Below are 24803 nucleotides of genomic sequence, written 5' to 3' on the forward strand. Positions count from 1 at the left end.
TTTTCTGGACATTGCATAGACGTAAATTAAAGACATGCTACAGATGTAATTTATAGACATCCAGAAGACGTCCTCACAGGAGCCAGAATGAAAGTTTTTTATACGTCTTTTCAGGAGAATATTTAGACGTCAATTAAAGACGTGCTAAATACGTAATTGTTGGACAGCTAAAGGCAGCCAGAATAAAAGTTGGATTAAATGCTTTTTCTGTAGAAATGTCTAAGACAACTGTACTAACATGGAAATCCCATCTGTGCATATTTGCAAGGATCAAACTTTAAAAAATGTTTACTTCAAACAGTGGAAGTGAGTTAGTTCTCACTAAGAAAAACCCAGTTACTCTTGTTAATGGTTGTCGCGTCACGAAACTTCAGACAGACCATACACTGTAAAAAAAAAAAAAAAAAAAATAATATACGGTAAAATACCGGCAGCTGTGGTTGCCAGAAGTTCACCGTAAAATATATGGTCACAATGTGAAATGCTTTACAGAATACTTTTTGATAACCCGTAAATTTTACATTTGAGAACTGCTGCTTGTTTACAGTACATTTCTGTTAAATAAAACAGATACATTGTAAACATGTTTACAGTAATTTACTTTAAAATAAGCAGTTGTAAATGTAGATTTTCTTATAGTAAACTACTGTTAATATAATAAATATACTGTCAAACTAATTACATTCTATTTACGTAACAAACACAATACAACTGTATAGAATATTATAGTATTTTATTGTAATGTTCAATTTTACAGAAAATTACCGGCAGCTGTGGTTGCCAGAATTTCACTGCAAAAATACGGTAAAATACAAAAGGCATTACAGTTGTTTGCCACAGATTTTACAGTAATCAGTCAGGTTATTGGAATTGCTAAATTAACTAATAAATACTGTCTATAGTAAATCAAGGCACAAACCATAATTATTAGATTTTAAAGAAACAGATTCTGCACACAGGCACTGTGTTAAAACAGTCTGAGCTGATCCAATAACTTGACCAGTGTACTCACAAAGACGTGTTGATCTTGGAAATAAAATGTGTCCATATAAATTCAGGATAATCAATGATGACATAAACATCAATCAGGGCCGCTTGTCTGGTTGAACAACAGTAATGAGTCCACACTTGACGGAAGACATGGGACTGAGTCAGTTCGAGAAACTGGAAATGTACTGCTTGAAGACTTGAATGTTGTCACTATTTCAATGTGGATTGGCATGATCTATCTGCAGAAAACAGACACAAAGAAGTTAGTTCATAAGCAATATGCTTTAACAGAGATAAACTCAGTCTTCTTTTGTCAAATTGATTATTAATGAACTACACACAAGCAAGCAACACTCTGAATTATGCAGTCTACTTTGATAATCAATACGAGTATCAGGGAAAAAGACTGAAATATACACATCTACACCTATTGTAGCTGAAAAAATAAAGCACTGTTTATTTCATTTGTGCATTTGTACTGTGTATTATGAGGCGCCACGTAGGATTTAAATGAAACTTCGCTTATCAATACATACATAAAACACATGCATATACACCTAGAAACTACTTGCGTATACATGTATACTATTGGATGTTCAAAATATATATATGAAATACACATGCACACTAATATGAAATCCATACCAATACATCTTTTATTAGTAATGAATACATATACACTTGTGAATAACTTGTATATACATATTAACTTACCGCATGCATACGCTAATAGACACTCGCTTATACGTATAAACTTGATCCATGCATATACACCTACAACAACACGCACATATACATATAAACTCGCTGCATGCAGACACACCTGTACATACTCGCATATACATATAAACTTGATCCATGCATATACACCTAAAAACACTCGCACATACATATAAACTCGTTGCGCGCATATACACCCATAAAACACTCACGCAAACATACAAAATAAATTTCAGGTAAGACACAGGCTTTAGTTGTGTATATACATATATGCAAGTGATTTCATATGTGGATGTGCGTTAACTTTTCAGTGCAAACAGAAGGCATTTCAGTGTAAACGGAAGCAGCGGCACTTCCGGCGTAATCTCCAGATGCCGGGGCATTTTAAAACGCTTAACGTGACTTAATGCATTAAAATAGTGTTTTAAAAGACCTTTAATATAGCATACGATGTACCAGGGGCGAATTTCCACTAGTCACTTTTCAAAATCCCGTTCAGCACCGCCGAGAGTTCGCGCGATCATTCAAACAAAACCGAAAGTAAAACGCGCACGCGCCTTCAAAAGCAATTTTAATACCCCGCGTTTAGAGCGCGGCTCCCCAATGCGTGCAAATTAGGCTACATAACATATCTAGGATGTTATTAGTATGTAGGCTATAATAGGTTGTGTAGTTGTCTATAGTTCTGTATCATGCTCAAAAAATTTTGGTCTCTATTTGAATTGTTTTAACTATGTTCTGTTCTACTTTCTGAGTATGAATTATCACATGCAGTAAAAGACAACAACACTTAAGCACCATAAAAAGTTTTGCTACAAACTCAACTGACTGGCTTAATTCTCTCCTGCATGATTTCATAAGTCTCTTCAGACCTTAGAACTGTATATGAATTATGAGCTTCTTGAATGTTTGACCTCCTAACTAAAGCTCTTTTTCGCAAATTTAACATATAAATAAAGACAGTATGTATATGTATATATATATATATATATATATATATATATAACAGTCCTAGTTTATACAGTCCTAGTTATAGTAGCCAAGTAGGCTACTCTCTCAATATTCAAATAATTATTGATCTAGAGAGTCTGGAGAACTGTGCTGCAGTGGTTTGATCGAGATTGAGTGAAAAACCTAGGACTAGTTCGCAAAAGTAGGTTTTTAACATATTTGTGAATAATTAATGAACGGTTTGATTGACAGCAATGGTTCTTGAGGCAAAGTTGTTCATCATGAGGAGATCTATCAAATGATATGCATATTGTGTGGATGTGTGAAACACCACGTGATTACAGAGCCATAAAACTCGTTAGCGCCAACTAGTGGCCGATTTCTTTCAAAATTCTTACAGACCTTTAGGGCCATGAGTCGAACATGCCCAGTGAGTTTTGTTCCGATCGGCCTCCGTTAACCTTGTCTAATAGGTGCTCAAACTTCATTGGCCGATAGCGGCCATGTTTTTTGAGATACGCCAGTGTCCTCATAGACCCTTATGGCACGTTGGACAGAGACACTGCATACCAATTTTCAGGTCGATCGGACCAACGATTGCATAGTTATAGTCATTTTTATGTTTTTTCAGGCTTATAGCGCCACCAAGTGGCAGAGCTGTGCAATTTTTTGTATTTGTCCAAAGATTGAGTTTATACACATGTGTATCGAGTTTGGTGAAGATATCTCTTTTGGTTCATGAGTTATAGTCATTTTAGTAAAAATGGCCCCCCACCTGACAAACTTTTTGGGGCCCTTTCGCAACGATGAGTCAAAATTTGACATTTTTTTGATAATTATTGATATTCACTGTCCAGAGAACATTTCTGCACTGGTTTGGTTCCGATCGGGCGAAAAACCTAGGACTAGTTCGTAAAAGTAGGTTTTGAATTTACTTCAAAATGGCGGAAAAACCGGGCCCCGTAGAGCGAATCTGATTTTTTAGGCTTTTTATCGCCTTGACCCAAGGATTCCAAATATCAAATTTTGTGAGTCTATGACAAACGGTCTAGGAGCTATAAGCATTTTTGCATTTTTGATCACTGTAGCGCCACCTATAGGCCGATTGGGCCGGTTCTTTGCGCCTGAGTAGCGAGGGTGACTACTACCTTCTGACCAAGTTTCAGCTCTCTAGGCCTTACGGTTTGGGCTGCACGATCAGTTCTAGGGAAGAATAATAATAAAAAAAATCCTAACAATTACAATAGGGTTTCAGCACTGCGTGCTCGAACCCCTAATAAAAAAAAAATCCTAACAATTACAATAGGGTTTCAGCGCTACGCGCTCGAACCCCTAAAAAAATCCTAACAATTACAATAGGGTTTCAGCACTACGTGCTTGAACCCCTAAAAATCCTAACAATTACAATAGGGTTTCAGCACTGCGTGCTCGAACCCCTAATAATAATAATAATAATAATAATAATAAAAAAATCCTAACAATTACAATAGGGTTTCAGCGCTACGCGCTCGAACCCCTAATAAATGAATCATGCATTTCTGTGAATATGTTTCTTTTACAACAGCACTGAAAGCTAAAAATGCTGCAACCACATTGATAGATGTCAATATAGAGTCAAAAAATGAATGTCATATCAGCCAGTAAAACATACACAAACAGATATTTTACAATGAATGAACATGAAATGTAATGAAGCACTGCTTCAAAAACATTACTCTGAAAGTAAAATGTTTTAGATAAAGATGTTATTAGTTTGTTAGCAGCTCAAGCTGTTGTAAATCAGAACAGTAAAGCAGAACAGAACAGAATCTTCATCATCACACAAGACAAAACAACAATGAACAATATCATCATCCTCATCTGGACCATTGCAGTTTTTATTCAAGGTTGGATGTTTATTTTTTATATTGATAATATGTTATTTTTGTTTTTATCATTTAAATATTCTGCTTTAAGATGATTTGCAAAATAATTTATTTTATTTTCTCTTCTTCAGAATCCAGAAGAGTCACTGTGACTCAGCCTAAAGTTAAAACTGTCCAACAGGGTCACAGAGTTACAATAGAGTGTAGTACGGATGTGGGAATATACTATGACAACTTAGCCTGGTATCAGCAGAAACCTGGAGAAACCCCTAAACTTCTGATTTATGAAATAAGAAACCTTTATTCAGGACCTCCATCTAGATTCAGCGGCAGTGGAGCTTACTATGAAAAAGATTTCACTCTGACCATCAGTGGAGTCCAGACTGAAGATACAGGAGATTATTACTGTCAGAGTTTACACCAGATCAGTGGTTTAATACATGATCCATGCATATACACCTAAAAACACTCGCACATACATATAAACTCGTTGCGCGCATATACACCCATAAAACACTCACGCAAACATACAAAATACATTTCAGGTAAGACGCAGGCTTTAGTTGTGTATATACATATATGCAAGTGATTTCATATGTGGATGTGCGTGAACTTTTCAGCGGGGTATTAAAATTGCTTTTGAAGGCGCGTGCACGTTTTACTTTCGGTTTTGTATGAACAATCGCGCAAACTCTCGGCGGTGCTGAACGGGATTTTGAAAAGTGCCCAGTGGAAATTCGCCCCTGGTACATCGTATGCTATATTAAAGTTATTTTTTAAACACTATTTTAATGCATTAAGTCACGTTAAGCGTTTTAAAATGCCCCGGCATCTGGAGATTCATGCATGCATTAAGTTTATATGTATATACAAGTTATTCACAAGTGTATTCATTACTAATAAAAGATGTATTGGTATGGATTTCATATTAGTGTGCACGTGTATTTCATATATATATTTTGAACACCCAACAGTATACATGTATATGCAAGTAATTTCTAGGTGTATATGCACATGTTTATGTATGTATTGATAAGCGAGGTTTGATTTAAATCCTACGTGGCGCCTCAAAGTGTATCTTTGATCTTTTTAATAGTAAAAATAAAATGATGAAATAAATATTTTTTTTTATTATTCACTAATAGTTTGAACTGAGTGTTGTGCTTGAATCTACCTAGCATTTGTTACACTGAACTATACCACTACTTACCATTAATTGTCCTTGAGACTGCTGTCTTATTGGGTCCAGACTTGACTGAAGAGAGGTTGGACAGAGTCTCTTGCTCACAGAATACAATGTTCAGAAAACTGGAACTTTGAGCTGGTGCTGACATGATCCTCTTTGCAAAAAGGAGATAAGAAACAAAAAAAGAAAAAAATGATAACATAAACAGTTAAGTGATATAACAAATTTTATAGCATTTACACATTAGCTACAGTAAGTGCTTCGCTTAGAAATATTAAGCAGGTTGTGTTATTTCCAACTAAAAAAGTAATCATCGTCAACATTATGTAAACAATGTACATGAATATATAATACATTTTACTCAAGATCTTTTACATGCATGCATACAAGCTTCACGAAGATGACAGAATGTGGTGAACGTGTGGTAATATTAATCTGTAAATGTGCAAGCAATTTTAGTAATATGATGTTAAAAGTTTAGAAAAATTAGCATAAACAATATTTTACACATCAGTTGAGATCAAGCATTAGGACCTCTGTTTTGAAATTAAAAACTGACATATGCACTGCTATAGAATGAAAGATTGTGAACACATTTATGTTGTAATAAAATACTCTTTAGAAAAAAAAGATTTTAGTTCCACAATTTTATCATATCAATGACAACAGAGTAAAGTTATTTGAGCAGCTGACCAAAAGGTAACATGTATGATCTGACAAATATTGATGCAGGGCAGTTACTTTAAAAGCTTATGAATGAAATGTACTCACTGAAGCTTAGCACTCTGAGACTTGGCCATCCCACATTTCTGCAAAGTTGGAAGCACTGAAATTTCCAGCTGTGCAAGTTAAAGAAAGGGTTAAATAATTTGTAAAATAATTAATAAAGTTTTTGGTAAGAAAGTAAAAGAAATTAATGTATAATGAACAGCAAAACTTACTGCTATTTATTCTTGAAAAGTATCGAAATCCAAATGGATACTGTCAGGAAAAAGAGATTGAAGAGGTCCTTGTTGCGTACAACACCTGGCATAACATAACAAAAACAGGTAAGGGAAAAATATTGTCCTAAATAAGACAACATATTTTCAAGCATATCTTTCACTCTTTTAAATGCAGTTTGCAAATTACATGTAATAAATAAATGGCCACATTTAGTGAAAAACCAACAGTTGTGCCTCACAAGTGGCTAATCAGGTTCAACACAACACATACCATTATTGTAGCAACCAAAGTTCACTTCCACCTAGGTCCTGGTGCTGCAATCCTGATCTCTCTCCATTGTGTCTCTTGTTAAATAAAGTGGATACAGCAAAAACATGTCATTAAAAGTTAAAACCAGTAAATTAAATAAATACTGTTGATAAAAAGAGTACAATTTCACCACTTTCTTTTGTCACAAAGGTCCAGAAAGTTGTTTCCTCAAAGTCATCATCTACTGAAGTTTGAATGCAGTGCTTGAAATGTGTCAGAATTGAAAGACTTCAATTTTACACTAGTTATGAAAATAGCTTATACAATGTGTGTGTGTCTGTAAAAGCTACTTTACTTTTAGCAGAAAAAATTGAAAGTATTTACTTACTTTTAAGTAGATTCCTAGATCTTAGCAATGCCATCAGCCATTAACTTAATTTGAAAGGTTACAACAATCACTGAAAAAAGGTGTCTGGAAAGTTTTCCAAAAGGTTTATTAACATCAGTATGTAAACAGCCAAACACTCTAAACTCCCTGTTGTATCAGACTATTTTGAAAAAACTTCTAAAATCCAAAACTAAAAGCATATCACACTATATGCAGGAGTATAATCAATTTTTAGAAAAATGTAAAAAAAAAAAAAAAAATTGCTCTTTTTTTTTTTTTTTTTTTTTTTTTTACTAAACTGAACAAATACAGCCTTTAACAAAAATGTCCAAAATGTTACATTGTTCTTAGGTAATCATTAGACATTAATAACTTTTACCAAAATGTGAAATAAGCCAGTTTACCAATTGAACTGAACCAAAAACAATGCTTATTAAAACATTAACATTAACCCAAAACCTAAAAGCATACTTTTTCTGTTAGTGGTTAACAGATAAGGTACAGTAAAGTGGATGCTGTTCCATACAGGTAGTGCTGTTTAAGTGTTTTGTCTTAACACTTCAAATGGATGTGACTGCACATTTAATAGCGGTAATGTTAACAGCTGTCCCGACAGTAATGTCAACAGGCGCATTAACATTATGTTTTCTGTAAAAATGAGCCTTAAATGATGCATATGTACAGAAAGTCTGTTTGCAATCGGCTGCAAAGCACTTAAATAAACAACGTGGTTCATTTCGGTGAAGTTTGCAGTGTAGTACATACCCCCTCAATGACTTGACCGACTTGCCACAGAAATTGCAACATAACATCGTGTCTACAAGACAGGATCAATAACTACAACGACAGTTGTTCGAGAGTTTTACCTTTTTAGTTTAGAAAAGTGTTGTCGGGCTTGACTCGAAAAGAGATGTGAAGTCCCCAGAAGTCAAACAGTTGTGTTATCACGTATCGTTATTCCAACAGTTGCTAGGCGGTGGGCGAGCTAAAATGGCGCTGACTAAAAAAAATGACGTCGACGTTGTTAACGTTTGTTCAATGAGCGGTGCCCTTCCCCCATTTTAAATTAGTGCGCGTTCCCGTGCACTATTGTTTTTTTTTAATAAGCCCAGAAATGGGGAATGGGTTAAAAGAAGATGCAGTTTGAAAAGACGTTATACTAAACAGATACACATGTAGCATGCGTCAGCAGTGCACGATAATGCCTTTCCCCTCACCTTCACAATTTGCAAGTTACCCTAAATAATATAAATAAATAAAGGCATTATAGTACTCACCACTTGTATTGCATGCAGATCGCGCTGTGCAGTTCTCATGATGTCAGAAGTCGGGACTGGAAGCCGTCTTCTTCTTGTTGTTTTTTCTGTCTTCATGTTTGTTCATGATTTTGATAAATGTTTCTCAGTGTTTCACAGTTTTATGATAGGTTACTTTATTTATTTATTAATTTTTAAAAAATAGGCTTAGATCATGAATAATAGGCTACTACACAGTTTTCAATAATTTACTTTTAAAGGGTATTTTTAATAGGATTTTTAAAACATGCTATCATGAATAATAAAGGATAAATAATAAAACACATTTTCATAATTTTCTTTTAGAATGGGCAAGTTTTTGTTATGTCTTGTGCTCTTTTATTTAGCTTATTCTATCTGATTTTATTTCATAGCCTATAGTGACAATTAAAAAATAATATGGAAAATCAAATATTTTTACAATATGATTACATAAAGGTCAATATATTTGTATTTTTAAAATTATCTCTTGACTTTTTTTCAAGACATCCATTTTGTTTTTCGTTGCATTTTAACTATCAAATTTGATCCATATTTAAAAGAAAAATACACAAAAGTACAGTCAATTACAGAATATTTAATTTTTTTAAATTAAAGGGATAGTTCACCAAAAGAAAATTTAAATTATGTCATCTTCGGAACAGAAATTAAGATTTTTTTGGATTTAATTGTGTAATTATGGTGTAACGACCATTGCTGTCTATCTTAATTTGTGTTCCAAAGATGAATGAAATCTTACGGGTTTGGAATTTTCATTTTTGGGTGAACTATCCCTTTAAAATTGACTTATTTAACAACCATATGTTTAACATCTTGCTACAGTAGAATTTAAGGTATGTGTTTGTCGAATTTTTGAAGGTTTTATGTTGTAAATTCTATAGTACACATCAACAAAATGTGTTTTTACACAGAATTATACCGTTGATTTTAGGGGGATTACTTGCTTGAGAAGTTACGGTAGTTTTTAATTTATTTTAGCCAAAATTAATATTTTCACTGTAACAATTTGTGTTTTTTACATTTTAAGAAAGTAAAAATTTAAGTTATGTACTGTTTCTTAAGTTACGGTAATTTAATGTATGTAATACAGTGACATGCCATTTTTTTAAAATAATCTTTTACTGTTGCTGCTTTACAGTTTTTTACTGTAGTTTTCACAGACATTTTTTACAGTGTAGACCTAAATTAGATTTGAAAGAATACTGATAATACTGAATATTCAATTGAATAACTGTGTAGTGTATATTAGTCTTGCATTTTTGAATCTTATCAATATAATTGTAATAAACTGCTTACCATTTTCCTGTAAACCAAACTGATCACTCCCAGAAATCAACTATTTAAATCTCAAAATATATTTTTATTACTAATACTTAGCAAAACTTAAAACTAGAGCAGTAGTATAAATTAACACAACAAAATAAAACTTAAAACGATCGTGTTTAAGGGCTTGGCACTTAATCTGGAATGAAAGACTTTAGGAAATTAGTCTGGACTGAGGGACTCTGCAATTATGACAATGACGATGGTTGTTAATTTTTTTTACAGTCATTTCAGATGTCTTTTTTGATTGGTTGACGTTTCGATTGTGGCCTTAACATATTTTCTGTCATTTATTGACTAAATCTGGATGTTTACGGACGTTTAGATTGTGGCCAAATTGGACATCTTTATTCACGTAATTTGTCGAATAATTCTGGATGTCAAAGGACGTACAGATTATAGCCAGGATGAACGTCTTTTCTCAACTAAATCTGGTAGTCAGTGGACGTTTAGATTGTGGCCAGATTGGACATCCTTATTCACGTCATAAATCGACTAAATCTAGATGTCAATGGACGTTTAGATTATAGTCAATATGAACGTCTTTTCTCAACTAGTACTGGCTGTCAGTGGACGTTTAGATTGTGGCCTGATGAGACATCGTTTCTCAGTGTCATTAATTGACTTATTCTGGCTGTCAATGGACGTTCAGATCATGGCCTGGACGGGCGGACGCGATATCAACATGTTTTGTATGTCCACAGACGTCACTTGCTCAGTGGGAAGGATTAAGTTGCGGATCCTGACTCACCATCTCCTCTTTGGACGCGCCTTTAGAGAAATGCATCTTTACAGATTACATATTGAAAGAGTTTTTTGTTTTTGTGAAAGAGCATTCGTTTTGTTTCGTTAAATAATAATTTCAAGCTTTCTATAGATATATGTATCATGTCTGTGAGGTATGTATTCGCTGAGTTTCCGTTAATTTTTGTGAAGAGCTCCTGTTGAGGCAACAGAAAGCGCATCATGTTTGTTTTCTTTATTTAATAAAAGCACCGTTTGCAACGTTTTGTTGATATTGTGAGTGCAAACAAAAGACCCTTAACAGTTCCGAATGATGTATTACTCTTACCTTTACGAGCAAAAATGACGGAACATTTTAAATTGTTTCCACTGAAAAAAAATGCAAGTAATCGCGCTGGCGCCTCCATTTCCTGCAATTCGTACTTATACTTATTATAACTTATCCGTTTAATTTATATAAAGCCTTAAAGTTCTGCATAATTAAGGGTGTGGCCACTTGAGTGACAGGCGGATTGCCGCTTTGCCCTGCAAGGCAAAAGACTCGCTGGAGTGTGGAACTGAGAAAAATGGCTTTAAAGATTTTTATTTTTCCAGAAAAAATAATTATAGGTAGGACACTGGAAATCTGGCAATTAGATGTTTTAATGAAAATGATCTCAAACTTGATTTTTGCCACTATTTTGAGTTATTGTACTCCTTTGCATTATCTGCAAAATGTGAAATGTCACGTCAAGGTAAAAGGCAGTAATTACCACATTATATACAATATTTGGGTGCTGATCACCATTTATAGAATCACTATAGTAACATCTGTATAAAATCTAATGAGCATTTGTTACCTCAATGTGTTAAACATATCCGATGACGTTCATTGCCATGGATTTTATCGAGTTACAAGAAAAGGTAAAAAAGGGATTTAATTGCGAACTGTTACTTATTTTATGTGTAATACATGCTACGCTGACACAGCAGTCCTCACACGTGTAGAAGTGGGCAGCCCCAGACTGACAGTTGGCACTGAGTGAATAATCTGCACTATAAAAAGAAAACAGATGTACACTCAAAAAAATATTTCAGCCCTTAACTTAATTCAATTACGTACAAAATTTCCATGCATTTAGATTACATAGTTTTAATTTAAACAAATCAATTAAACTTAATGTGATTCAAATGCATCAGTCTTACGTAAATGAAACAGGTAAAGTTGATGTAATATTTCCCAGTGTTAAACAAACCCTGCTCAGTGTTCATGTGTTTCCACACTACAGAGTGTTCAAGTAGCATTGACACAGTGTTGGAGTTAAGGAGATCATTATGTCACGATTGACCAATAATGATGAACACCTGCTGTTTACAAGCAGAATCACCGAAGGAAAGAGAAACACAAGAATCAGACACAGCCAAAGAGAAAATGAACTTAAATAACTGAAGACATTAAATCTCTGATTAAACAACTCCACAAACAACATTACAGATTGACTTGATTTCTGTCATATATCTATAAATATTATTTGAGAACGTCTAAACAGAGGTTTAGATGTTTTATTTTAAAAAATGTTTCATTTGACCTCACCATCATGGCGAACAGGGTTTACTTTAGTTGGGCTCTTGACCCTTGACTTTCTTAGTATAGTTTTTTTTTGTTCTTTGGTTGCTGTAATTGTGTTCGTAGAGCACATTTGTATAGCGCAAAAAAAAAGGGGTCCTTATTAAGTGTTCTTGGTTAATTATTATTGATGTTGTAATCATTCTCAAGTGGTCTGATTTGCTGATATTGTTCAGTGGTTTACCTCTTAGTTTCATTATATTTACAGTAGTTGTATGAACTGTTACTATTACTACTTTAAGATCTCCAGTGTTACTTAGACACACACAGACATCAAGAATCAGCATATGAATCTCAACAATGGTGACATTCAACAGCTGCATGCTGGGAGTCATGGGTGAGTTTTATAATCTGCTGTTACCCAGCATGCAGCTGTTGAATGTCACCATTGTTGAGATTCAAATGCTGATTCTTGATGTCTGTGTGTGTCAAACTGATGCTGTAGATTTCAAGATTTAGTGTATAAGACAAACATCCATAGTCGTTCATACACCTGTCGTAAACATTATGAAAATAATAGACTAACCACTGCATGAGATCAGTGCATCAGGCCACTGGATGATAATGATTTAACAAACAATAAAAATTAACCAAAAACACCTAATCAGACTTCTTTTTGGCTTTTTTATTTTGTTGTAATAAATGTGCTTCATACACATAATTACAACAGCCAAAAAAAAAACTAACATTAAAAAAATCAAAAGTCAAGAGTCCAACTAAAGTAAACCCTGTTCGCCATGATGGTGAGGTCAATTGAAACTTTAAAAAAAAATAAAAAAATAAAACATCTTAACCTCTGTTTAGATGTTCTGAAATAATATGTGGAGTTGTTTGTTGTTGGAGTTGTAATGTTGTTTGTGGAGTTGTTTAATCAGAGATTTAATGTCCTCATTTATTTAAGTTAATTTTATCTTTGGCTGTGGCTGATTCTTGTGTTTCTCTTTCCTTCGTTGATTCTGCTTGTAAACAGCAGGTGTTCATCATTATTGGTCAATCATGACATAATGATCTCCTTAACTCCAACACTGTGTCAATGCTATTTGAACACTCTGTAGTGTGGAAACACATGAACACTGAGCAGGGTTTGTTTAACACTGGGAAATATTACATCAACTTTACCTGTTTCATTTACGTAAGACTGATGCATTTGAATCACATTAAGTTTAATTGATTTGTTTAAATTAAAACTACGTAATCTAAATGCATGGAAATTTTGTACGTAATTGAATTAAGTTAAGGGCTGAAATATTTTTTTGAGTGTAAGATTATTTACAATTAATTATTGCTGCCAAGTTATCTAATTGTTGCTTGCTTACAGTGCTTTATGCAGCAGCAGCTGCAACTGCGCTGTCTGAGTCAGCCTGCTGCTCTTGAATCGCTATCGCGGTACTTTGATGCAACACGTGACGTGGCGTCGGTGCTGCCTCAAGTCGGACAAGTCAGAATTCGATCGAGCTGCGCAGCGCTGCGTTAAGTCGAGCATGACAACGATCACGTGTGTTTTGGGTTTATTCTAACATCCTCAAGACCGATAATGCTGACAAATCTGTGTTTTTAAAACAATAAAAGTGTTTTTACTGTAGTCGCAATGTTATATTGAGTCCGATTTATCATAAAACACTGATAAAAAGCATAAATAACCCCACTTTATTAGTATTTAAATAGTACGTGTTTATGTTGATCATTATTCTTGTTCAGATGGCGCTGTATTAGCGTTTTCGATGCGGTTCGAGTTCCTGAAGAGGAACGCTACCATTTTAAAGTTGTAATGTTAGACTACAACATAGATTTTGACAACTACCGTATGCTATTTTACAAGATGTGTCTGATACTTTTTTTGTTTTAGATCAACGTAAGATGCGCGACTTTTTCTTTTACTTAAACTCTTGTATCAGCAAAAAACTCCACTTTTTTTTAAAGTGCAACATAGATTTTGACAACTATCGTATGCTAACGTGTCTGATACTTTTTTGTTTTGTTTTGTTTTAGATCAGTGTAAGATGTTCGACACTTTTTATTTTCTTACTTGTAGCAAACACTACCTTTTTAAAATTGTAATGCTAGACTACAACATAGATTTTGACAAGTATCTTATGCTGTTATACTTTTTTGTTTTAGATCAAAGATGCTCGACTCTTTTCTTTTAACTCTTGTATCAGTAAAAACTCTACCTTTTTAAAACTGTAATGTTAGACTACAGCATAGGTTTTGACAACTATCGTATGGTTTTGTTTTACACAGACGTGTCTGGCTGCTTTTTTGTTTTAAATATATCACCAAAATTGTTTAACAATACATAAATGCTCGTCTTGACTTGTTTTACTGTTTCTGGAAAAAACACAGTCGTCACAGTGTTTCTATTGTATGTGAAAAACTTTAATAAAACTATCCCTTGATACCGTTTTACCCAACCGTTTCACAATTTAAAGTTTAAAGCACATAGTTTTGAACAGTTTTCAATGGCCTGCTTCAAAAACACCTTCCCAAACAATAAGATAACAGTCATAAATTCCTTTGGATTACTGAGGTGAATAAACAGATGTACAAACAGATGTCCAGTACGGGGGTGGGGGGTGTACATAAACAGGTGTCCAAACAGGTGTCCAGTTGGGGGTGGGAGGGGAGGAATTTTTATGAAGGGGGCAATAAATCAAAAGTTGACAACCAGTGCCCTAGTAACTCTCTCTTATATACTTGTATATCAATACATATACCATGTACACCATGTATTCATACAAAATGAACAGTTATTAAAGGAAAAATAAATAAATAAAAATTTTATGAAATAAAATGAGGGGTACCCACACACATACACATAAGGGCATTGCTCATGTTCAGGAACTCCAATTAAACCAATTGAAAATACAGGTAAAGATAGAGATGATCATCTCAACCAGATTTTCACTGACTCTGCAACAGTGTGCCAACGACAAAGGGTTTTCACATTTGCACCATTTACTCGAGCAGTAGACAATCCTAAAAAAATTACATCCAAAAATGTAAGGATCCAGCATTTAACAGAGAGAGAGAATGAGGAGGTATCCATCTTAATGCAGTCATCTTTTTAGCAGCTGTGAGGCCAGCTAGTAATATGCTCTTGTTCTGATTATTAATATTCAATACTGTTAACTTATTCAATAACAAAACCGGGATCGTTACAGGTACAGTTGTTGAAACTAGATCAGACATTTTTGATGCTACCTCAGTCCAAAATTTAGCAACCGGTGGACACTCCCACATCATGTGTAAAAAAGTACTTGGAACCTTCAAAGCACACAAAGTTGAGTTTGCATCAGCTTACCTCTTCATTAAATGGAGTTTATGGGGGTTAAATATGTTCTGTGTACAAAATTAAAATGTATCTATTGGTGGTCAGGATTACGAGAAGTCTTCTTTATGTTTACCCAAACATCCTCCCAGTTAAAATCTGGATCCAAATTAGGACAATCATGTCTTCACAGCCTTTCTAGTGGCAGTTTAGCATAAGAGGCTTCCAAAATAAAATGATATAAAGTAGCACCAAACTGCTATTATTTCTGAGCAATTAATTTATACAGTTGGTGTACAGATAAAGATTGTTGCCAAGGTACACCATATGCTTTGAGGCCTGACCTAAGATGAAGATAGAAGAAAAAAGAAGAGGCTGGCAAATTGAATAGTTTCACAATTTCTTGAAAAGAGCACAGCCCAGAATCATTATACATATCTTTCAGATAGCGAATACCACTTCTACTCCATTGCAAAGGAGGAATGGGTCTACCACCAATAGTCAGACCTTTATTATTGAATATGGGCAATTGTGTATGCCACCTACAGGAGATCTTGCATACAGATTCAACCATCCTCCAAGTTTAAATAAGATGAGAAACTCTGGGACCAAAACGCAGACGACAGTGCTTTTCTGACACATTAGAAAAAAAAAAATGTCTTCCAGGTTCCATGGGTGAACGATATTTTCTTCTATCCTACACCAAGAGACAGAGGTGTGAGAATTAAACCATACAAGCCATACAAGGCCGGACCACAAACAACCAAAAGTAAAACTTACAATTAGGTACTGCTAAGCCCCCATCTACCTTCTTCCTCTGTAGAGTAGACAGCTTTAAATTAGGTCTTTTTCTATTCCAGTTAAATTGGGAGATATTACTGTGGATTTTGTTCCAGAAATTGGCAGGAGGGGAGAGAGGTATCATAGAACAAAAAAAATTAAGCCGAGGTAAAATGTTCATTTTAACTATAGACATTCGGGCCTGCAAAGAGTTGGGCAGGTTAATCGACCTGTCCAAATCTCTTGTGATGTCCTTGCTCATGTCGGAGAAATTGTGTGTCACAATTTGGTTCAAGGAGGGAAAAATTTGTATCCCAAGATACTTAAAGTGCTGAACAACAGAAATAATAGGTGGATAATGCAACAGTTTAGCAGATTCATTTAAAGGTAAAAGGGCAGATTTAGACCAGTTAACCTAGACCAGATAAATAACTATACTCTTCACAACAGACAGCAGACTAGAAATAGAATCTATTGTTTTTTCCATGAAAACCAAAACATCTTTAGCATACAGTGCTACATGATGCAAAGTATTGTGAACAGAAATAGGTTTTACCTGAGAAGACTGTCGAATCATCTGGGCAAGAGGCTCAAGGGAAAGAGCAAATAGGGCAGGGCTTAAGGGACACCCCTGTCGCAAAGACCTAGTGATAGAAAATGGTGAAGAAAGCAACTGCCCTGTGAGTACTAATGCAGTTGGATTAGAATATAGAACTTTAATCATATTTATAAAACCTTTACCAAAACCCATATGTTCCAGAACATATCACAAAAAAGACCATTCTAGTGGATAAAATTAATGTCACAGCTTTCATTTTCCAGTTTAAATGGCTGATAGTGTAGAATTTGATTTTGGCAGAATTTGCACTAAGTGCAAATAGCAATGCATTCTATTTACACTAAGTGAAAATAACAGTGTTTTTAAATGGAAACAAGGGTCTGCAGTCACATTGCTGCTCTTGTTTGTAATTGAATTTACATGGATGTTTTATTGACAATGAAATATGGAACAAAAAAAAAAAAAAAAAAAGATTTATTGAGACTGATCATCTTATCCCAGTCATTAACAATATTAATACACAGTAAAAATAGATGGGTTATTTTTTTAACCCAATAGAGGGGTTACACATATTGGGTCACAATGTTGGGTTATTTTCTAAAACGTTGGGTTATTTTTTTAAACATCGTTGGGTTGTTTTTAATAATAACCCAGCGTTGGGTTTAATTTGTTCCCGCGGCGACAGTTCAAATTTTAACGGTCGACAGTGACTGACGACAGAAGAAGCTGCTGCTGCATCAGTGTGAGGTGAGTAACAGGGTTTTGATAACTCTTATAACATTATACTTATAAGAAGAACGTGAAATTCACTTTAAAACTGAACTTTTGTTGTTGTATGTTTGTTTTTTAACGAAGCTGTAATTTCCTTTAGTCAGTAACGTTACTGCGGAGAATGAGCTCCATTGTAAATGAATAACTTAACGTTAACGTTAACTTAACTTAGCTGTCCCAGTTAGGCCGCTAGCAGTAATAAAGTATACGTAATATTCTGACTACAGTTTGTTTGGTCGCACTAATGATTATCACATTACGTTATGGGAAATAGCTAATGCTAAATGTTAATTTAAACCGTTCCGCACAGACCATTAAACTTCGGTCCAGTATCAGCGGCAGCTCAGAGAGATGCGCTTAAATTCTGTAATTCTCTGTTTAGAAAAGTCTAAAAATAATCAGATTTTCCCAAAAGAAAGACGTGATGGAGAAACGAACCTTTTCAAAGTTTCGAATCAATTAAACGAATCGCTTCGCAAAATGATTCACTGCTTCCAATCGTTCGTGACACAACGGCGACACCTGCTGCTCAAAACAGGACAAGCGTCAGTTGTTTGAAAGCGAGCACTAATTGTAATTACACTAAAAGTGTTTTTATGGTTTATTTATATTGAATATTGTTATGCATATATTAGAATCGCCTCTAACTACAGCCATTTCTCTTATAAAGCTATGACAGATTTGCATGTTTTTTAAATGTGTACTAAATGTGTTTTTACTTATTTTTAGACATTGGGTTCTTCAGTGAAGAGAAAACTACAACAGTGGAATCTCATACATTAAACATCCACATGCCAATTAACTGAAATATTTCAAGGTAAGTAAACTATTTAGATCAGTGATCCATATACACTACCAGTCAAAAGTTTTTGGACAGCAAAATTTTCAGTGTTTTTTAATGTGATCAAAGCTTAATTTTCATTACTCCAGTCTTAAGTGTCAAATGATCTTTAAGAAATCATTCTAATATGCTGATTTGCTGCTTAAGATTTTTTTAAAATATATTATTTTTATTATTATTATCAATATTTAAAACAGTTTAGTTTTTTTTTTTTAGGATTCTTTGATAAATAAAAAGATTCAAAGATCAGCATTTATCTAAAATAAAAAAGCTTTAGTAACATTCAAAAGCTTGGAGGCAGTATTTATTTATTTATTTAGGTATCATTTGGATGCTTTAAATTGATCAAAAGTGATGATAAAGACATTTATGTTACAAAATATATCTATTTCAGATAATGCTGTTCTTCTGAACATTCTATTCACCAGAGAAACCTGAAAAAATTCTACTCAGGTGTTTTCAGTAATAATAATAATGTGTTATTTGAGTAGCAAATCAGTATATTAGAATGATTTCTGAAGGTTCATGTGACACTGAAAACTGGAGTAATGATGCTGAAAATTCAGCTTTGAAAACACTGGACAATTACTATTATTTTAAAATGTATTAAAATAGAAAGCAGTTATTTAAAATAGTAAAAATATTTTAAATTTACTGTATTTTGGATCAAATAAATGCAGGTTTAGTGAGTAGAAAAGAATTCTTTAAAAAAAATCTTACTGTTCAAAAACTTTTGATTAGTAGTGTAGGTGTTCCAACAATTATGAAAAAAAGTTTTCTAGTTTATCTGTAAAATGTTTCTTCTTCTGCTTCGTCTTATCACAGAGGAAGGAGTCAATGAAGGAAGTTTTATGCGACCGGATGACACCAGCATTGCTGCACTAACTCCAACTCCTCCCAGGTTTTGAGCATTTTCAACGGTGAAGCAGTGGAACAGAAGACCTTACTACAAGCAGTGGATCTGTGTTTCAAACATTTCTACATGTATGACATCAACTACCCAAAGCTCCTCTGCACCCATCTGCAGCACAGTCTTTAATGTTCCAGTTCTTTCAACACATTACCTCTTCCTTTGTATTTGGAGATTAGTAAAAACTTTTTATGTTACCGATTATCAGTAAGTCCAGCAGCCAGCAGATTTGTTTTGTTTTATTATTATTGTTACTTGTATGATTTTTTTATTTTTGGTTTTATTGATAAAGGTTTGTATGTTATGTTTGCTTCATTTGTGCACATTTGTGTATGTGTTGATATAAATGAATATGAATTCATACACATTTGTTGGTTTTGAATTCAGTGTACATCTTGAAAATATGTCAGTTGTATGTGCATATTTGTGTTTTAAATGTAATATATTTAAACATTCTTGTACACTTATTTTGTAAACATTTGCAGTGTGAATTTATTGTACTTACTAAAACTGTATTACATTTTAAAATATATTTGTTAAAAATTTATTATTTGCATATTTAAATAAAATATGTGTTTGAATACAGAGTAGTGTTATAATGTATTTTTATTAAGTAATTTTATTTAAAAAATAAATTAATTAATAAAAAAAGAAAGAAAAAAAAAACTGATGTAAATTAATCAAAATAATTAACCCAACTGTTGGATTACTTTTAACCCAACTGGATTTTAACCCAATTCATTGGGTTAAAATAACCCACAGATGGGAAGGTGCTATACCAACCCATAGTTGGGTTACTAGTTGGGTTATTTTTAACCCAACATTTTTTAGTGAGTAGTAATAGTAACAACAATGTCATAGTAATAGTAACAATACCAATGATACAAATTAAAAAAGTAACTGAAGCTCATTTGCCAACCACACTGAATTACACTGGCTATAGCTCAATAATACACCCAGGGTAACATGTAAAATGTTAGAATTTTACACAAACAACCGTTTAAAAAAAAACAAACAAACAAAAAAAAAAAACAGTGACACCTAATCCATCTCATCCCCGTTACCCCTGTCAAAACCTGTTACTCTGTAAAGTAACAGGGCTGACAGTAACAAGTTTGACGATTTCAAACTAATTTGCCAATTGCTAGCTAATTGTCAAGTTCACAAAAGCACGTTGTACACTTTAAAAGGATGTTACTTGTAGATATTGATTATATTAAATCTAGTAAATAATTGTTTAGCAAATGCTTGTAACAGTATCGACATCCCTTGCGAAAAAGAAGTTTATTCAAGTGTGCTATTAGTATACTTCTTTTAAACTATAAAAATAGGAAAGTATACTTTTAGTCTATTTTGTATGTACTTCTCAGAAATGGGCTTTATGTACTTCTCAGAAATATATTTAAAATGACATTTAAGTATACTTGACTTACAAAAAGTCAAAATATATTTGAGATATACTTGTGCTCCTAGAACCAGTGTTTTCATTGTTATATGGTAGGGAGCGCTATAACAGATTTTCTGTACAGAATTTCACAAAAAAACACAAGTGAAGAAGAAACCTAAACAACATGCTTCCGCATGTAATCTAACAGGATCATCAGACATAAAACAACATCAAAACTGCGTAACATTATGGAATAAAATGTTGACCAATGAAGAGATAATAATGACTGTAAAGCTTTGGGATTTCTTTTGATGTTTTGTATGTTCAGATATTCATATAACAAAATATATACAAATTAATACCTAAATAGGGACATAGTAGTATACTTGAAGTATGATGCAAAGTTCACTTAAAGAAAACTTATGAGTATACTTGCAGTGTAAAACTACAAATCTAGTAGTTTACTGAGACTATACTTCAAAGTGTACTAAAAATGCTACTACACGTATTTAATTAGTATCCTATCAGTATACCTATAAATTCACTTTTTAGTATAGTTGCATTACACACTAAAAACTTTGATGTAAAATAGTTGTGTACTCAAAGTTTACTACTGTTATACTTAAACTACACTTAAACATATACTTTTATATACTAGAAAGTGGGTGAATTTAGTCCCAAAGAGTATTGAAATAGTACACTTACGAGTATAATACTAGTACACTAATATTTGTATACTTACTACATAAAGTATAGTTAAAAATATACTTGAACTTCACTTAATAAAATAAACTTGAAGTATACTACTTTTTGGTAAGGGATTACATGATGTCCCCCCTCAGTCAAGCCTCATAAATCATCAAAAACAGAACATTATAGAAGAGTGAGAGAAACAGAGAAACGTGTATGTTTAAGTGTTGGAATCCTGTTTGAAAGATGATGTAACCTTCTAGAAGTCCACTGCACTTGAATGTACATTATTTATTTATTTATTTATTTTTAAACATGACATAACATGACATAAAATCAGGGGACACAAATAAAATGATTTCAATTTTATATTAAATTTATTCTTATGCCAAAAAGGCAGGAACCGAACAGAGGGAACCCTGCGCCAGCAGACCTTTACATCCACTTTGTCCAAGAGGGGGGAGGCGACAAAAGCACCACTTCACGAGTTCACCCTTACATCTAATCTGGTTGAGTAAACGGTAAGCATATTTTGGCGTGCTGTCCTGGGGGAGGGCTCTGAGCCCGGAATATGGCCCGAACCCAGAGAACTCCCCCCATCCCAAGTATAGGATGAGGATAGATAGAGTGAGGAGTTGGGGTGGAGGGGGGTTGCCGAAAAACAGTTGAATCACGGAGGTAAGTCGGCTGTGTGCATATATATGACTTGTGCTAGTTTGGATGATTAGCTAAACGAGTTGCACCTGTGCCAAATTAGTTGATTATCTGATCGTGCTCCTCCCGAACTTTGTTATCAAACATCATTTCACGAGTTCTAATCTGGTTGAGTAAACGGTAAGCATATTTTGGCGTGCTGTCCTGGGGGGGGGGCCGTGCACTGCTCGACGGGAGCTGCGGCTCGAGGCGTCAGACTGGTGAGCCCTACATGTCGCTAAAGGAGGAGCATGATGGCAGATCACCGGGAAGGAGAGTCCGATCTGCCGCAGAGTACACAGTGTAACTCCAACAGATGGGGGACTCATGTTGCGACCGAAAGGCCGCGGCTCTGCTGCACCAGTAGGGGGAGCCCCGTCCGATGTTGAATAAGTAAAGAAATTCAAAGCGAGTGATGGAGGGACTCTCACTGCATCCGAAGGGAGCTGCAGCTCTGCTGCACCGGAAGGGAGAGTCCCCCTTGCGGCTGAATACGAAGCGTGGTTTGATGCCTCGGATGGAGGGCTCTCACTGCAACTGAAGGGGGCCTGCGGCTCTGCTGCACCGGGAGGGAGAGCCCCGTCCGATGCAGAGTACGCAGCGTAACTTGAGATGATGGACGGAGGGCTCACACTGCGACCGAAGGGAGCAGTGGCCCTGCTGCACCGGAAGGGAGAGCCCCATCCGTTGCTGGATGTGCAAATGAGATTTGAAACGATGACTGAAGGTCTGAAGGGCGACAAAAACTAGCTGTATCGAAAAGGAGAGCCTTGACTGCTCAAGTAAGTAACGTGATTAAAAGCAGGGGATTTATTTATTTATTTCTGATCCAGGCTAGATGGGCTTCCTTTATGTGGTGGTGATTGGACCGGATGTAGCTTCTGAAAGCATCTGATGACCACTGACCGACCGCTTGTATCTGATGCTGTGAGAGAGCGTTTTTTTTTTTTTTGAGCTGCTGTAGTTGCTGCTCCGAGTGGCTGGAAATTTTTTTCTGTGGGCAAGCTCATTTGAGCAAGAATCAGTTTTACATGTCTTCGAACCAGAAACATGTTGCACGTTAGTTAGAGTTATTGACGCAAAGAGGGTCAAGAAAGGATTTAGATTGAGCGTTCCTGAGTTGTAAGTAGGAAAAGAGAGCCTGATATTTTAGACTGAAAAGAAGGGTAAGAAGGAAGATAAGGAAGGGCCATAGCTGTTTGCGGAGGCAGCCTCATGCATGGATTAGTTCCTGGCCATTGATAGGGAAAAGGAGCAGCAGGAGGGTAAGAGTAAGGTGGCAGATCTTGAGTGGCTAGCGAAGGCAGCCTCACACTAGCGTCTGCTACCAGAGGTAGAACAGAAGGGGTGGGAAGGATAGGAGGTTGGAAAGTCGTGTCGGCGTGCGGTGTGAGGAGCAGCTGAGTCTGGGGTGCAGCCCAGGCTTGCTAATGGCTTGCTACGACTTGGCGATCGAGGAGAGCTGAAACTTGATCTGGAAAAAAACAACGTTATTTTGAATGAAGTCGAGAGCTGTGTGGAGCATGGGGCACAATTGTCGGCGAAGGCAGTATCACTCTTAAATCGGCCTCTGGGTTAGTGTCTGCTATGGGAGCTGGAGGCCACTGAAAAGAAAAAGAGTTATTAGTAACAGGAGGAAAAGCCTGAGATGTGTGGGCCTGAGTTGCAAGCTGAGACAGCCTCACGCTTTCTTCAGCGGCTGTAGGTCACAGGAAGGGAGTGGGGTTTGAGACATCCAGAAGAGCCTGTGGAGCCAGTGAAGGCAGCCTCATGCTACCATATGGTGTTGGAGCTGGAGGCCGCTGAAAAAGAAAAGGATTAAAAGTAACGGGAAGCAACTTCAGGCTTGTTTAAGCTGCTGGGAGTGGTTTGTGACATTCTGCAGTAAATGCTAAAATGCATGAGTGGCCTGCAGTGTTGACAACCCAGCAAATTTGTTTCTAGATGTAACGACTTCTCAGACCACCCTAGAAACTTTTTTTTTAAATTATGGTTATTAGTATTATTATAATACTTATTTATTTATTTATTTATTTTATTTTATTTTATTTATTTTATATACGTTATACATTTATGTTAATAATTGACAACTTTTGCAACTTTTCATAAAAAGTGAAAAAATGATAAAAAGACACACTTTTCCTTTTAACCACATAAAATGAGTATTGAAACAGCTGGCCAGCTGAGAAGCAGATCAGCTGGTAAGAGAGGTGCTTAGCAGTAAGCTTATCACGTACAAATTAGGTTGCTAGTTGTACTTCTTCAATAAAAACATTAATAGTTGTTTTATGATACACATTAGTTGGGAGTATGCACCTATGATTGTTAATTTAGGTGCACTGTTAAACATTTTTCTTGAAAATCAACCTTTTTTCATCCTATCTGTCTGTGTACAACGTATAATTTAAAACCCAGCTAAATGCTAGTGGAACTTAATACAGAACATTTGAGTAATTTTGTTTCGCGACTTCACCTACAAACACAAAAATCATTTGCAACACGGCCTGCATCGCGCTAGCGACTGCTGCGAGAGCTGGAGACCTGACTGCATGCAACGCTGTGGCCGGAAGAGCCGCGGTGCAAAGTTGAGCCGAAGCGGGAAGCGAGTGAGGTTTTGCTGCGGTGAGAACTGGGACGCGATC

General features: G+C 35.1%; 1 long non-coding RNA gene across 4 annotated transcripts; it reads right to left on the bottom strand.

The window, feature by feature from the left end:
• Positions 1–801: 801 nt before the first annotated feature.
• Positions 802–8305, bottom strand: LOC127175521 (uncharacterized). 4 transcript variants are annotated; one of them, XR_007829004.1, is made up of 7 exons: positions 8161–8305; positions 7295–7378; positions 6928–7169; positions 6654–6738; positions 6484–6551; positions 5737–5866; positions 802–1229 (listed from the first exon to the last, which is right to left on the bottom strand). It is a non-coding gene; the product is annotated as an uncharacterized LOC127175521 (long non-coding RNA). The 4 variants fall into 4 exon arrangements; XR_007829003.1 differs by lacking the exon at positions 7295–7378 and having other exon boundaries at positions 6928–7001; positions 8161–8300; XR_007829002.1 differs by lacking the exon at positions 8161–8305 and having other exon boundaries at positions 7295–7463.
• Between the last annotated feature and the right edge of the window lie 16498 nt (positions 8306–24803).

Source organism: Labeo rohita, chromosome 13 (genome assembly GCF_022985175.1).
Source record: "Labeo rohita strain BAU-BD-2019 chromosome 13, IGBB_LRoh.1.0, whole genome shotgun sequence".
In the NCBI taxonomy this organism is placed as follows: domain Eukaryota; kingdom Metazoa; phylum Chordata; class Actinopteri; order Cypriniformes; family Cyprinidae; genus Labeo; species Labeo rohita.